The following is a 16,086-nucleotide window of genomic DNA, read 5'->3' as shown; positions in this document are numbered from 1 at the left end:
TCAGGCAGCATCTGTGGAGGGGAATAAACAGTTGACGTGTCAGGCCGAGACGGTTCACTAGCATCGGAAAGGATGGAGCGCAGCTTCCCCGTCCTGAAGAAGGGTCGCGAGCTGAAATGTCACTGTTCACTCTTTTCCATAGATGTTTAACCAAAATGGCATAACACATTTTGTTCATGAAATTGATGAATTGATGATGGTACCCATGGATGTGCTGCCACTGTTCCCTCTGGGCTGCATGGGTGCACTATTGCGGAGTACCTGAAATGCTATCGCGCACATAGCCTTTGTTGCCACACAGCTGGAACAAAGACAGACGAGATAAAGTTTACGAAACGTTAAGGATTTTCTTTGTTGTACTGTATTCCATTATACCCTTCAATTAATAAATAAAATCATTTTCAATTTTTCATTCTAAATATTCATAGTAAGCATGTTACAAAAAAAAAGTGCTGTGCAGTTTTCAGGCCGTGTAAAAATTTCCTGCTCAGAGCAGTGGTTGGTCTGCACAGCAGTAATAAAATTTACAGGGAGTGTTAGCTGACACTGAGGTTACATGATCTCAGGAGAGGTCACAAAGACTGCACAGTATGCTTTGATCATACAGGGAAGACGTTTTTACTCTTCCATTATAAGAAACTGAAGAACAGTTTAACAGAATTGAAGATGCAGCAGTCAACCAGTTACGACTTTCGTGGAGAGCCAACAGGGATCACAGTGATGACATCAATCCCCATAACACACATGAACCCTCAGGAAATGCAGATGCAGGAGCCAGGAGCAAAAATCAAACTGCTTGAAGAACTCAGTAGATCAAGCAGCATCTCTGGAGGCAAAGAGATAGTTGATGTTTTAGGCTGAGATGTTCATATTGGATACTGCGGCTGCCACTTTGTCTCAGGCAACTATGACAAAGAAACAACATGAGCTACATGAACACACAAAAAAAGTCCAAAAGGTAGGCAATAGTGCCAGTTGTTTGAGATGTAAAGTGATAAACCATTACTTAGATCACAGTTGAGGAATTTGTTATAATGAATGTGATTAGACAGTCGACATTTCAGGCCAAGACCTTTCATCTGGACTGGAATAGAAGGGGGAAGAAGCCGGATTAAGAAGGTGGGGCAGGGAAAGGAGTACAAACTGGCAGGTGATAGGTGAGATGAGGTGAGGTAGAAAGTGAGGGGGTGGTGGAAGGGAGTTGGACTCAAAGTTAGGATAAATAAAAGAGATAAAGGGCAGAAGAAGAAAGAATCTGATCGAACATAGAACATAGAAATCCACGGCACATTACAGACCCTTTGGCCAGCAATGTTGTGCCAACCATGTAACCTACTCTAGAAATTGCCTAGAATTTCCCTGCTGCATAGCCCCCTATATTTCTAAGCTCCAAACGATAGATGACAGTGGACATTAGGAGAAAGGGGAGGAGCAGGGAACCAGAGGAAGGTGATAGGAAGGTGAGCAGAGAGAGGGGGTGAGAGAGGAACCTGAATTCCTTCTCCAACCTCTCCCCTGCAGATACTACTTAACCCATGACTTCCTCTAGCAGATTGTGTGTTGCCCCAGATTGCAGCATCTACAGTCTCTTGTGTCTCTCCAAGACAGTGCTTATGTTTGGAGGCATCACTGCGCCAGCTGATCTACATTCCAGATCCCTTTGTCACAATGATCCCTATAGTCCCATGCCCATCTCAACATATTCCAGATAACTCACCTCACATAATCCAATGGATTCCAGCAAGGGATACAATTGAGTACTACCACTTTAAGAGCTCTCGCCTCATCACCACGGTGGTGGTTCAGAATACTGCGCATGTCTCTGGAGAATACAGAGCAGACCTCCCACTGACCCTGCGATTAGTGGCTACCTGCCCTTGCCCCAGCGTGTTTCGTTTTGTGTAGGTCACTGGCACATTGTAAGGCCAGCAAAACTTTCAGTAATTCAAGGTCTGTCCCAGTGCAATAGACTGAATGCACTGACATAATGGCTTTAGCAGCTGGTAGAGTATCCACATCCTGCTCACTGACAACCTAAAGTTCTGTTATTGAACGTTCAATTAAGCATTCAAAATTACTCAGAAACCGTTTGGGAGCGAGCGTAAAAATAAAAATTATTTAGCAGGTTAGTAAATGGCTGAAAGCATATATGCACTTAAAAATAAATTAAATAAATTTCCACCTACGTTTTCCTTGCAGGCCAATTTCTCTCATTCATGCACTGCTTCCAGTTTGCCACAATTAAGTGTACAGATTTCCCACTGTGTGATCTGGAAGATATGAAGAAATTTGTGTTGCCCCACTGGACTGGCGGTAGTGAGTGAAGTTATTAGTGCAGCTTGGACTCCAGAGTCATATGTGCTCTAGTGAGCAGAAGTCACCATCCTACCCTAAACTTGAGAATACAGAGTATCTGTTAGTAGGTTCAGGGAGATCTCTGCAGAATATCTTCCTCTGCATATGCTTAGTTATTTTTTCATCAGATACTGTATAGAAAACACTGGAAATTTATTGTCCATCCCTAATTGCACTTAAACTGTGGAGGCAGTTAAAAGTCAATCAGATTAATCGGTTTGGAGCCATGTATAAACTAGACAGGGTATGAACAGCAGATTTCTTACCTTCAAACATGCATGTGAATTGGATAGGCTTTTAATGACATTCCAGTAATTTCATGGTAATGCTACTGAGGCAAACATTTTTGTAGAAAGTTCAGATTCATTCCGTTGTTTTGAATTAAAATTCCCTTTTTCTGTGGTGGGAAATGAACTCTCTTTCTAGCTGCTAGTCTGGTAAACTAAGCATTTGTTACCATGCCTAGTTATGGACTGCACAACTGGAGATAAGAAACTGAATTGCATCCTTACATCCGTGAAGCTTTGCTAAGGTCAACCCATAAAAATAATCCCCCAAAAATATCAAAACAATTTGCCCCTGTGCAGCAGTATTTTAGAACATATCCCTGGGCGAGTGTTTCTATTCTTCTCTGTGTGGATGCTATTCTATCTGTTCAGTGCACTAACATTTCTTCATTTATTTCTCGTACCTGCAGATTAAAAAATATGTTTTAAAAATGTAACACCCTAACATATAATATGTATATGGTCACTACGTTGTTCAATATTTCTGAGTGAACAGTACATTGTCCACTTTCCCATCTCCTCTAATTGTGTCCAATGGTGAACTGCAGACTTGAATGTACTGATAAGTCACAGGGTAGATAATTTGAAGGATATTTCTGCATTTTAGTTCTATATTACGTAGCTCTTATCTTGAGGTTTTGTCCCTCATGGTAGACTCCCCAGATGATGGAAACAGCCTCCTGGCATCTAACCTTTTGATCCTCTTTAGGTCTTGTACTGGGAGCAGTAACATCTCACTCTCCTGAATTCCTGCACTTCTAGATGCAGTTTACTCAAACCCTCCTTGTAGGACAATGCCTCATCCCATTAATTAATTCGGTTAATCTACACTTCACGGATTGCACAGACCAAAATTGCATGCTTGTCTCCAACTAAGCTATCACCACCACCCTGTGCAATCACAGGAAGATTTCCTTACATATATACTTCAGCCCCTTATAAAATATGCTAACATGTCATTTCTTCCCTAAGTACTTGATGTACAAGTATGTTAATTTTCTGTGTCTAATTAGCCAACACACCTCATTCTCCTGTACAGCACATCTACCATTTAAAAATAATCTCCTCTAGCAATTAAATGGCTAACCTCACAATTTGCCATTTTTCCCTCAAAGAATTAACTCATTATTTTGTCTTGAAAGTCTCTCTGCTCCCGAAGCTTCACTCTTCCACCTTTGTACCACCAACAAATTCAAATACTTTACAATTTGCTTTATCACCTACACTCAGTGGCCTCTGTATTAGGTACACCCATACACCTGCTTATTAATAGAAATATTTAATCAGCCAATCATGTGGCAGCAGCTCAATGCATAAAAGCATACAGACATGGCCAAGAGGTTCAGTGTTGTTCAGACCGAGTATCAAAATGGGGAAGCAATGTGGTCTAGGTGATTTTGACTATGGAATGATTGTTGAAGCCAGACAGTGTTCTTTGAGTAACTCCAAATCTGCAGATCTCCTGGGATTTTCACGAGCAGCAATCTCAAGAGTTTACAGAGAATGGTGCGAAAAACAAAATAAAACATCAGTGAGTGGCTGCTCTGTGGATGGAAACAACTTATTAACAAGTGTGGTCTAGGTGAATGGCCAGACTCGTTCAAGCTGACAGGAAGATGACAGTAACTCAAATAACCATGTGTTACAACAACGATGTGCGGAAGAGTAGCTCTTAGCATACAACATGTCAAATCTTGAGGTGGATGGGCTCAAAGTGGCTACTGTGTGTAAATCTTTAAGGTAAATAGTGTGAGCCAAAATCTCCAAAATTATCTCCACTAAAAACTGTTTGCCAATCTAAAAACAACTAGTTCATTTCTGCTCATAGAAATACATTTGCTGGTTCCACCTTATTTTTCTCACCACCTTAAAAAATTAAACTGGGCAAATGTAGATTTCCCTTTTGAAATATTAATAATTTTGTCTAATCTTAATAATGATTCTGATTTTCTAAGTGCCCTGTTTCTGTATGCATAATGATGGATTCCAGTATTTTGCCCTAGAAAAGTCATCTGGCTCCCTGTTCTATTTCTCCATTTCTCAAAACCATGTTCTTTTTTTATATATTTTTTTGGAATCTGTGTATTGTTGACAGTGAGACCTGATGAAGTAACTCGGCCTGAAATGTCAGCTCTTTATTCCTTTCCATAGATGCTGCCTGACTTGCTGAGTTCCTCCTGCACTTTGGTTGTGTTACTAAGATGGCGCTGAGCTGCCTTCTTAAACCACAGAAGACTTCCAGTGAAGATACTCCCACAATACCCTGGGGTTTTGTTGGTGTCCGTGATCTGCAGCTGCACTCCAGTTGTGGTTCTTACAGTGGTGGGTTCCCATTTCCGGAGCTGCTGACTAGCCATTTTCAATATCTCCAGGAGCGGCTTGGAAGACAGCTGCCTGGGAGGGTGGCCTAGCGTGGCCCTGTGGACTCGATTCCTCACGGGTATTGGCAACTGAGGCGTTGTGGGAGATTGAAACATCAAGGCAGCGGCTGAAGCTGTTGGAGGCCTCTGCACTTGGGCAATCACTTCTCTCTCTCTCTCTCTCTCTCTCGGTGGTGAGGAGGAGGTTGCTGCTGATTCTCGAGTCTGAGAAACTCAGAATAAAAAGCAAAGCTACAGACTGCAGCATCAAAACAGTGAGTTGTTTCCTTGGTCTTCCCTGTTGCTGTGGAACGACACCTCGCTGTCCTTTGTTAGTGAGAGAGAGAGAACCTGTAGCATGTTGAATTGTTGGACTGCAGATCTTGGTCTCTTTGGGAGCTTTGCTGTTGCATGCTTCGTGGGTGGTCAGCGCTGTTGCTTCCTGCTGGAACAAGTCGGGGGAAGGTTGATGTTTTGCTGCAGCTTGTGTGTGGGGGGGGGGAGGGATTTGGGGCACTAACGTTTTTTCTGTCATTCATTCTTTGGGGCTTTTGTCTGCTTCATGGATGTCTGTGAAGAGTAAGAATCTCAGGTTGTGTACTGTATACATTCTGTGATATTAAATGGAATGCTTTAAACATGGGAGATTGAAATCCAGGTACGTACAGCATTAATTTAGGACTGGCATATCTTTATCAAGTCAGGAATCTGTGTGATGAAGAGAACTTGTAGAGTTCTGAAAAGCTTTCTCCAGCATCTTGAAAATTAACTCTGGTTCCTTTCCACTCATGCTGTGTGACTTACTGAGTGTTTCTGTCACTCTTCCACTTTGTACAGCAGGGGCTGGTGTTCCCATGCACCTGCTGTGCTTGTCCTTTTGGTGTTTGAAAATATGGGTTTGGAGATGTCAGAGGCTAGGCTGCATTTTGCAGGTGATACCCATAGCAGCCACTGTGTGGCAGCAGTGAAGGGAATAATTATTTAAGGTGGTGGATGGGGCTTCAATCAAAAGGGCTGCTTTGTCCTCGATAGTGCTGAACTTCTTGCATGCGGTTGCAACTGCACTCATCCAGGCAAGTGGGGAGAACTTCTTCACATTCCTGACATGTGCCTTTTGGATGGCAGAAAGGAGTGTCAGTAGCTGTGTCACTTGCCGAAGGAAGTTCAATCTCTGCTGTTGGAGTTGCATTATTAATGTTCCTCATTCAACTGAGTTTCTGATCAATAATAACCACAAAAGTATTGATCGTTGGGGATTCAGTACAGATAGAATACCCCTTATCTGAAATTCCAAAATCTGGAAGCCTCTGAGTTCTGTAACATCTTTGAGCGTGGACTGAAGTCACAAGTGGAAAATTCCACAGGTCTCTGTGCACCATAGATAGTTCTGAGAAGCAACCTCACATAAGTAATGAACAGAAGCTAATGACAAATAGAAGACCACTGCATAAAATGAAAAGTGAAGATCTTAATATTGTATTGAAAGAGTGGATTTGTCAGCGTTGAAGTAAACATATGCTGCTTAACAATATGCTGATCATGAAACAAGCAAAGATCTATCACGACAAATTGAAAATTGAAGGAAATTGGAAATATTCAGCAGCCTGGTTGCAGAAATTTTAGAGAAGGCATGGCATTAAATTTTTCAAGATTTGTGGTGATAAAGCATCTGCTGATCACAAAGCAGCAGAGAAATGAATTGATGAGTTTGCCAAGATAATCACTGATGAAAATCTAATACTCTCAAATACTACATCAGTACATGCGTATAATGAACAACCGTAAACCAAAGACTGCTTACTGGTATCAGAAAGCCAGAAATGATGGCAATCTCAAGCTATCTCATTATATATTCTCAAATCCAAAAGAATCTGAAATCCAAAACACTTCTGGCCTCAAGCATTTCAGATAAGGGGTGCTCTACTTGAAATGAAATTGAATGCCACGTGTTGGTCGTCATATTCTCTAATGCTGGAATTGGTCATTACCCAACAGTTGTGTTCACATCTTGCTGCACACAGACATGGACTGTTTTATTTTCTTGGAGCTTCGAATGAAATTGAACATTACGCGATCATTAGCAAGCATTTCCGCTTCCGACCTAGTGATGGTAGGAAGGACAATGAGGAAGAAGCTGTAGATAGAATGGTCCAGGGCATTGCCCTGAGGAGCTCCTGCGGTGGTATGCTAAGGCTTGGATAATAAATCTGCAATGGTTATAACAGTCTTCCTTTTGTGCGAGGTAAGACTTCAAGCACAGATCTTTCAGTTTAATGCCCTCTTACATCATTTTACCAGTCTCCTTAACGCCACTCTCAGTCAAGTGTTGCCTTTTTGACAAGGGAAATCGTTTTCAGTCCTTCTCTGGATCAATGCTATGATGAGGGCTGGGTCTAGGTGGTTCGGGCGAAACTCCACAGAGCATCAGGAAGTGAGAATGAGGAGAGATTTGACAGAGAGATATGGAATTATGAAGGGTAGTGAAAAGGGATAGCTGAGGGGGAACTTCTTCACCCAGAATGTGTGGTGTGAGTGTGGAACAAGTTTTCAACAGAAGTGGTGAATATGGGTTTGATTGCAAATTTAAGAGGTTTGGTTGAAAATGGCCTATTTCTATGCTGTATGACTCTATGACTAGGAGGGCTCTTGGCATGTAGGCCCCACTTCATAGCATCGTTCATGGCATCTTCCATCACTTTGCTGATGATTGACTGATTGATGGGGTAGCGATTAGCCAGAATGCATTGAACAAGTCCTACCTGGGCAATTTTTCATCTGGCTTGTGGATGCCAGTGTTGTAGAGAGAAGAGGATGTTAGTTTTCCAATATTAGTAATATTTCTTTGTCCTTTCATAATATTGCAGAGGCATCCCACCTGATGCACTGGTCTCTTCAAATTGTAGCTATTACTGTCTTAGGTATATACATTCTAGGGCAAGGAGAAAAATAACACCATAAGATTTACTTTTCATTTTCCCATCACAGTTTTTTGGGGGCTTAAGTTTCCATTTCTTTGGAAAAACAGTTTTGATTTACTTGGTGGAATATATCCTGATGATTTGATAGAAATAATTTGAAAGGAGTCTATTAATTTTGAAGGTAGGCAGACTATTTCTGACAGCTCCCTCCCCTTTCTTGATCTCACTGTCTCTATCTCCAGCGATAGCTTATCCACCGATGTCTATTATAAACCCATGGACTCTCACAGCTACCTGGACTATACTTCCTCCCACCCTGTTACTTGTATAAACGCCATCCCCTTCTCTCAATTCCTCTGTCTCTGCCGCATCTGCTCTCAGGATGAGGCTTTTCATTCTAGAACGAAGGAGATGTCCTCCTTTTTCAAAGAAAGGGGCTTCCTTCCTCCATCATCAATGCCACCCTCAATTGCACCTCTTCCATTTCACACATGTCTGCTCTTACTTACCCCATCCTCCCGCCAAACTACCAGGCTAGGGTTCCCCTTGTCCTCAACTACCACCCCACCAGCCTCTGCATTCAGCACATAATTCTCCGATACTTCCACCACCTCCAAAGGGAACTCACCATCAAGCACATCTTTTCCTTCCCCCAACTTCCTGTTTTCTGAAGGGGTTGCTCCCTATGTGACTCCCTTGTTCATTCGTCCCTTCCCGCTGATCCCCCTCCTGGCACTTATCCTTACAAGCGGAACAAGCGGTACACCTCCCCCTTCGCCTCCTCCATCGCTACTATTTAGGGTCCTAAACTATCCTTCTAGGTGAGGCGATACTTCACCTGTTATTCTTTTGGGGTCAAATACTCTGTTCGGTGCTCCGGATGTGGCCTACTGTATATCGGTGAGACCTGACGTAGATTGGGAGACCGCTTTGCTGAGCACCTACGCTCTGTCCGCCAGAAAAAGCTGGATATCCCAGTGGCTACCTATCTTAATTCCACTCCCCATTCCCATTCCGATATGTCTATCCATGTCCTCCTTCACTATCGTGATGTTAGGTTGGAGGAACAACACTTTATATTCTATTTGGGTAGCCTCCAACCTGATGGCATGAACATCGATTTCTTGAGCTTCCGGTAATGCCCCACCTCCCCCCTCACCATTTCCCAACTCCTTTTCCCGCTCTCACCTTATCTCCTTGCCCGCCCATCGCCTCCCTCTGGTGCTCCTCCCCCCTTTTCTTTCTTCCACGTCTCTTTTGCCAATCAACTTCCCAGCTCTTTACTTCATCATTCCCCCTCCAGGTTTCACCTATCACTGTGTGTCTCTCTCTCCCCTCCTCCCATCTTTTAAATTTACTCCTCAGTTTTTTTCTCCAGTCCTGCTGAAGGGTTTCGGCCAAAAACGTCAACTGTACTCTTTTCCTAGATGCTGCCTGGCCTGTTGAGTTCCTCCAGCATTTTATGTGTGTTGCTATTAATGTTGAAGAACCACTGATACCTTTCAGCTCATGTCTGGAATACAGAAATCATTACCTCTGTCACTTGCCTCTTGAGATTTGAACCAAATGATAATAATTTCTGAACAATTTGCTATTGATTTCTTTATTTTCTCTTTATTGGGCTCATGAGAAAGGAGATATTATTAAAATATTGAAGAAGCTTTAATAGAAATTAAAGGAAATTACTCACAATACTAGGGATGTTAGGTTGCAATAAGCTTTTATTCATTTATTTTTATTTTTATTATACTTCATTGATTCTTCTGAGGAAAGTTGTTGTGGGAGAGGTAGTTGTGCATGTCCTCAGTCGTTATTGTAAAATTCTACCTTCCTTCACCTAGATTTCTGTCACAGGTCCAGATAATTTGGATTCACAACCTCTTACCCCCCCCCCCTCCCCCTGCATCACCTTCATCCCCACATCTATTCAACGAATGTACAATCATGAAGGTTGAATTTAATTGAGCTATTCACTAAATTGTGTACCACGGTAGTGTAGCGGGTAGTGTGACACTGTTCGGCATGGACTAGAAGGGCCGAGATGGCCTGTTTCCGTGCTGTAATTGTTATATGTTATATGATTATGTTACAGCCCAGGGTGTCCCGGATCAATTCCAGCGCTGTTTCGTAAGGAGTCGCTGTACATCCTCCCCGTGGAATGCATGGGTTTTTCCCGGGTCCATAGTCCAAAGGCGTACCGGGTCAGTTAGTTGGTCATTGTAAATTGTACCATGATTAATTTAAGGTTAATCAGGTTTGTCAGGGGTTGCTGGGATGGTAGGGATTGAAGAGCTGTAAGGCTCTACTTCATGCTGTATCGCTAAACAAACAAATAAGTAATTGCTTGGGAAAGCAGCCCTCTTTCACGAGGTGACTTGAAAATTGGTAGAGCTATAGTTAGTGAGAAAGTATGTCAAAGGATACAGCAGGGTTCAGATCAGTTGGAAATTTGGGTGAAGAAATGGCAGATAGTGTTTAATCTAGGTGAGAGCGAGGTGATGTACTTTGGGCAGTCAAATGCAACACGAAACTATCTGTATACAGTAAACGGCAAAACTCTTACGAGTGTGCTGTTGAGAGGAATCGTCTGGTGCAAGTTCATAATTCTCTGAAAGTGGCAACGCAAGTAGATAGAATGGTAAAGATGGTGTACACTTGGCTTCGTCAAAAATTGGAATGTCCTATTGAAACTGTGTAACACTTTGTTTACGCAAACAACAGGAATTCTGCAGATGCTGGAAATTCAAGCAACGCACATTCAAAGTTGCTGGTGAATACAGCAGGCCAGGCAGCATCTCGAGGAAGAGGTACAGTCGATGTTTCAGGCCAGGACCCTTCGTCAGGACTAACTGAAGGAAGAGTTAGCCTCATCTCGAGGAAGAGGTACAGTCGATGTTTCAGGCCAGGACCCTTCGTCAGGACTAACTGAAGGAAGAGTTAGCCTCATCTCGAGGAAGAGGTACAGTCGATGTTTCAGGCCAGGACCCTTCGTCAGGACTAACTGAAGGAAGAGTTAGCCTCATCTCGAGGAAGAGGTACAGTCGATGTTTCAGGCCAGGACCCTTCGTCAGGACTAACTGAAGGAAGAGTTAGTTCTTACTAACTCTTCCTTCAGTTAGTCCTGACGAAGGGTCCTGGCCTGAAACATCGACTGTATCTCTTCCTCGAGATGCTGCCTGGCCTGCTGCGTTCACCAGCAACTTTGATGTTTGTAACACTTTGGTTAGACTGCTTTTGAAATATTGTGAGCAATCTGATTACCACATTATAGGAAGGATGTGCAGGGTTTGGAGAAGAGTCTCACGAGGGTGTTTCCTGTATTGGAATGTGTATCAGCTAAAAATAGAGGTTGGCTAAACTTGATTGTTTTTGCTGAGTGTAGGGGGCTGAGGAGCAATCTGATAAGTATATAAAATTATGAAAGGCAAAGATAGAGTAGATAGTCACAGAGCCTTTTTCCTCCGGGTGAAGACGACAAATAGTAGAGGGCATAGCTTTAACGTAAGAAGGAGAAAGTTTAAATGACATTTGTGAGTGAGGGTTTTTTTATACCAAGACGGCTAAGTACCTAGAAGGTTCTGCCAGTGGAGGTTAAGAGGCATTTAGACAGACATATGAATAAGCAGGAAATGAAGGGATATTGACAGTGTGCAGGCAGATGAGATTAGTTTAGATTGGAATCATGGCTGGCAAAGATATTGTGGACCAATGGGCCTGTTCTGTTGTGTATTTTATGTTCAATTTAAAGCAGGATGCATGTTTTATAATAAGGTTACATTCTCTGGCCGGCGTCAGGCACGATGATGGACTCTCCACTTCTCCCTCTCCCTCATCAGTGTGTTCAGTTCACCTACATTAGCCGCACCGCTGTCTTCTAGGAGTGTGTTGACCATAGTCCTGGGAGGGCGCCCAACGCTGGGCCCCTAGGCCTGAGTCGACGTAGTTGTAGTAGTACATCCTCTGGTGTCAGAGTTCATTGTTAACCCTGACGAGAGGTGGGAAGTTCCCTATTATTTCTGATGTTTCCCCAGAAGTCTTAAACAAGAAGATCAGGCCAAGAAGGAAAGTACTTTACTCCAGCAGTCACAGGAATAACTTCACATCACAAACACAGGCCTGGAGTGAGATAGCCCAAGATATCAATGACCTGTGCATTATCATGAGGACTTGAGTTTAGAGTCAAAAGTGGTTCAACACCTCAAATGGCAGGAGTGAATTCATTTCTTCATTTTACCATTGCTGTCAACAACACTCGACAACACTTCTGTCACCCTTGATGCGCAGCACGTCTCTTTATCATTTCATTTGCCTCTTCTTTTGTTTTGTCACACCATACATTAACACCACTCTCTTTTCACAGCCTTTCACTCTCTTGCTGTAACACCTCATAGCACTTTGTCCTCATCACATCAAACATACAGGTCTTGCATCTTCACATCTTCATACCACTTCATTGCTGCTTTCCACTTAATTTTTATTTAAAAAATAAACTTAATTCATAAGAGACTATGTAAGAAAAACACAGTGCAAAGCTCTTTAGGTTCTTTGTGCCACTTGATCAATAAGGCCAACAGATTTTTAGCCATAGCATCATAGCCCCACGTGACCATTGCTATTCATGTGGCTTCTCAGAATGATACACCCTTTCATTGTTTGTGGGGCCTCCCCACTTCTCAACTCTAAGTGCATCACTTGTGGTCATTTTCAGTTATCCCAAAACAGCCACTCACATGTACTTTCCGTATAACTAAACCACTGAGCTTTGTAATTCTCATCTGCACCAAACACAGTGAACAAGCAGACTTCATGCACACCAAGCTGCATTCTCAAGACAGTCAGCAACTATCAGGTTCTTGAAACTTTAGACTATATAATTGTTCTCTCTCTCAATCTTGCACTAGTATCATTAGATTTATTTTGTCATTATTTTGCAAACACTATGTTAAATTACATAAGTTATGTATAAGCTACATTAGTTTAAGTTCATGTTGACCTATTTTGGTCCTCCTCTTGTTATATACTGTATTGCTGCAGCAAAATCTAAATTTCAAAGTTCAAAGTAAATTTTATTATCAAAATTCATGTATGTCACCAAATACAACCCTGAGATTCATTTTCTTGTGGGCATCCTCAATACATCTATAGAATAATAAGCTAACAGGATCAATGAAAAACCACCTAACTAGGGCTTTCAACCGGAATGTAGAAGACAGCAAACTGTGCAAGTACAAAAAGAAGAAATATTAATAATAAATAAATCAGCAATGAATATCAAGAACATGAGAAGAAGAGTCCTTGAAAGTCAGTCCACAGGTTGTGGGAACATTTCAAAGATGAGGGAAGTGAAGTTGAGTGAAGTTATCCCCTTTGGTTCAAGAGCCTGATGGTCGAGGGGTAATAACTGATCTTGAACTTTTGGTGCGAGTCCTGAGGCTCTTGTACCCTGTATGGCATTTTCACTCTCTGCATGGATGCCTATGACAAAGATAGAATTGACCTTGATCAAAAGGAAGGGGAGATCATTTTGTCTTCTCAACGGTTGTGAGAGGTTACAAAACACTGTTTCCAAATAAAGCAAATAAGTTATTCTCCCTCAATCACTATCACCAAAACAGATTACCTGGTAATTCTGACATTGCTGTTTGTGGGACCACACTGTGTGTAAATTGAGTCCTGCACAATATTCACACTTTCAAGATACATTATTGACTGTTATAAGTTTAGGGATGTCCTGAAAGCAGAAACTGCTTTCTAAATATAATTTAAAAACGCAAACAACAGGAATTCTGCAGATGCTGGAAATTCAAGCAACACACATCAAAGTTGCTGGTGAACGCAGCAGGCCAGGCAGCATCTCTAGGAAGAGGTGCAGTTGACGTTTCAGGCCTGCACCTCTTCCTAGAGATGCTGCCTGGCCTGCTGCATTCACCAGCAATTTTGATGTGTGTTGTTCTAAATATAATTCATTATTTTACTAGAATCTTAGTGATATCAGAGTACCTGCCTGCATTCTCTTTTCCTTGGGTCCCTGTCTATGCCTGTAACCTATAGAATACAGCTAGAGACCTGCAATTCTCATGAGTAGGAATGGTCATATGAACATCAGTGTGAAGATAGACAATCTGCTTGTCATACTTTGTGAGATACAGGAACAATACAAGTGGGAAGTAGCAGGTGAGAATGGGAGGGATGACCAAGAAGAGAATTCTGTATTGAAGGTTCTTTCCTCAGCTGGGGAGCAGGGCAGAGAGGAAAATCTCATAGGTCTGATTATGAGAAGGGAACTGCTTTCCTCTTACAAACTGGTTTGAGGCCATCAGGAAAAAATACCAACTTTGCAGAAAGTCTGGAGTTATTTTGTACAGAGGTGCAGCTGCTACACAGATTATGTGGGTTGGGCCCCGCAATAATAAACAATGGGACCTTACCAGTCCTACTGATAAGGTTTGCACACAGATGTTAGATTTCACTCTGAACCACAGTGATTCACTTTGGACGGATTAATGGATTAAATAAATTACTATTGAACCTCGTGGAAACATTGAACCAACATCTTTTGAGTACCAGAATGGGAGCAGTATATATTTCCCTCCTTCAAGATTTCATCACATCTGCTCTTGGTGTCAACAAGTCAGCTGGAACAGGTTGCTAATCAGTGGACCTTCACAGAAGTTCAGAGAAAAAGTTGTTGAAGCCAAAAAAAAATTCTATGTTTTCTTCACAGTCCTGTTGCCTAAGTTCTAGAAAATCATAAGCACAAGAGATTCCGCAGATAATGGAAATCTTGAGCAACACACAGCAAGTCAGGCAGCATCTATGGTTTCAGGCTGGGGTGGTTTATCAGGACTGGAAAGGAAGGTGCAGAAGCCAGAAGAGAAGGTGATGGAAGGGATAGGGTTAGGGTTAGGGCTAGGGTTAGGGCTAGGGCTAGGGTTAGGGGTAGGGATAGGACTGTAGCTGGCAGGTGATAGACGAGATCAGGTGAGGGAGAAGGTGGGTGGGTGGTGATGAACTAAGAAGTTGGAGGTGATAGGTGGAAGAGGTAAAAGGCTAAAGAAGAAGGAGTCTTTTGGAGAGGACAGTGTTCACTGGACCATGGAAGAAAAATGGAGGAGGGGTACCAGAAGGAGGTTATGGGTGGGTAAAGAGAAGAGAAGGGCTAAGTGGGTTACCAGAATGGGGAATGGAAGAGAAAAAGAGGAAAGGTGGGGCCACAAAATTTCAGCAAGTCAGAGAAATTGATGTTCAGCCAACAGGTTGAGACTAATCAGATAGATTATGAGGCGTTGCTATTCCTCCCTCCCATCTTCATCTTCTTATTCTGGCTCCTGCTCCCTTCCTTTCCAGTTCTGATGAAGTTACTTGGCCCGATACACTGCCTGACCTGCTGAGTTCCTCCGGCATTTTGTGTGTGATACATTGACTGTTAATTCCCCTCCATAGATGCTGCCTGACATGCTGAATTCCTCCATCATTTTGTGTGTGCTGCTGTCTATTTCCAGAATTTATGTTTAATTACTATAGTGCAAAAGACTCCTTTTAAGGCAAAATCTCCAGAGACAGCAGTTGTTCCAGACTCCTGACCCTCTGCTCCAGCATCTCTGTAATCACCTCTATGACCTCCTGGCCTGTAGTTATTTATTTATCTATCTATCTATTGATTGAGATACAGCAAGGAATAGGCCCTTCTGGCCCTTTGAGCTGTGCTGCCCAGCAATCATCCAATTTAATCTTCACCTAATTGCAGGACAATTTACGGTGATCAACTTCCTTACAGGCAGTGGAGGAATTTGAACCCAGGTTGCTGGTGCAGTAAAGCACTGTGCTAACGACTGTGCTACTGAGCCACCCCGAGCCTGCTTTTTCCTATCTCTCATTTATAATCTGATAAAATTCTGTACCTATGCCTCCTGGAGCATCCATCGTCACGAGCAGAGCGCCACACTGCCAAGTTTCTGAGATGCAGTGGTGGAGGTGGATGTTATAGGTTACAGAATAAATACCATTTAGTAGCTGTCTGGGCGTCCTACAGCAATTATCCAATTCTGTTTTTGTGATGGGAGCTTTGCTTTACTATAACTCTGGATTCCTGTTATCTATGCACCGAGAATAATTTGATTTTGGGAAAATAATCTATTCCTATGATTCTCAAACGGTGCACTCTTC

This window comes from Mobula hypostoma, chromosome 2 (genome assembly GCF_963921235.1).
Source record: "Mobula hypostoma chromosome 2, sMobHyp1.1, whole genome shotgun sequence".
NCBI classification, from domain to species: Eukaryota; Metazoa; Chordata; class Chondrichthyes; order Myliobatiformes; family Myliobatidae; genus Mobula; species Mobula hypostoma.
This window is presented reverse-complemented; position numbering follows the sequence as displayed.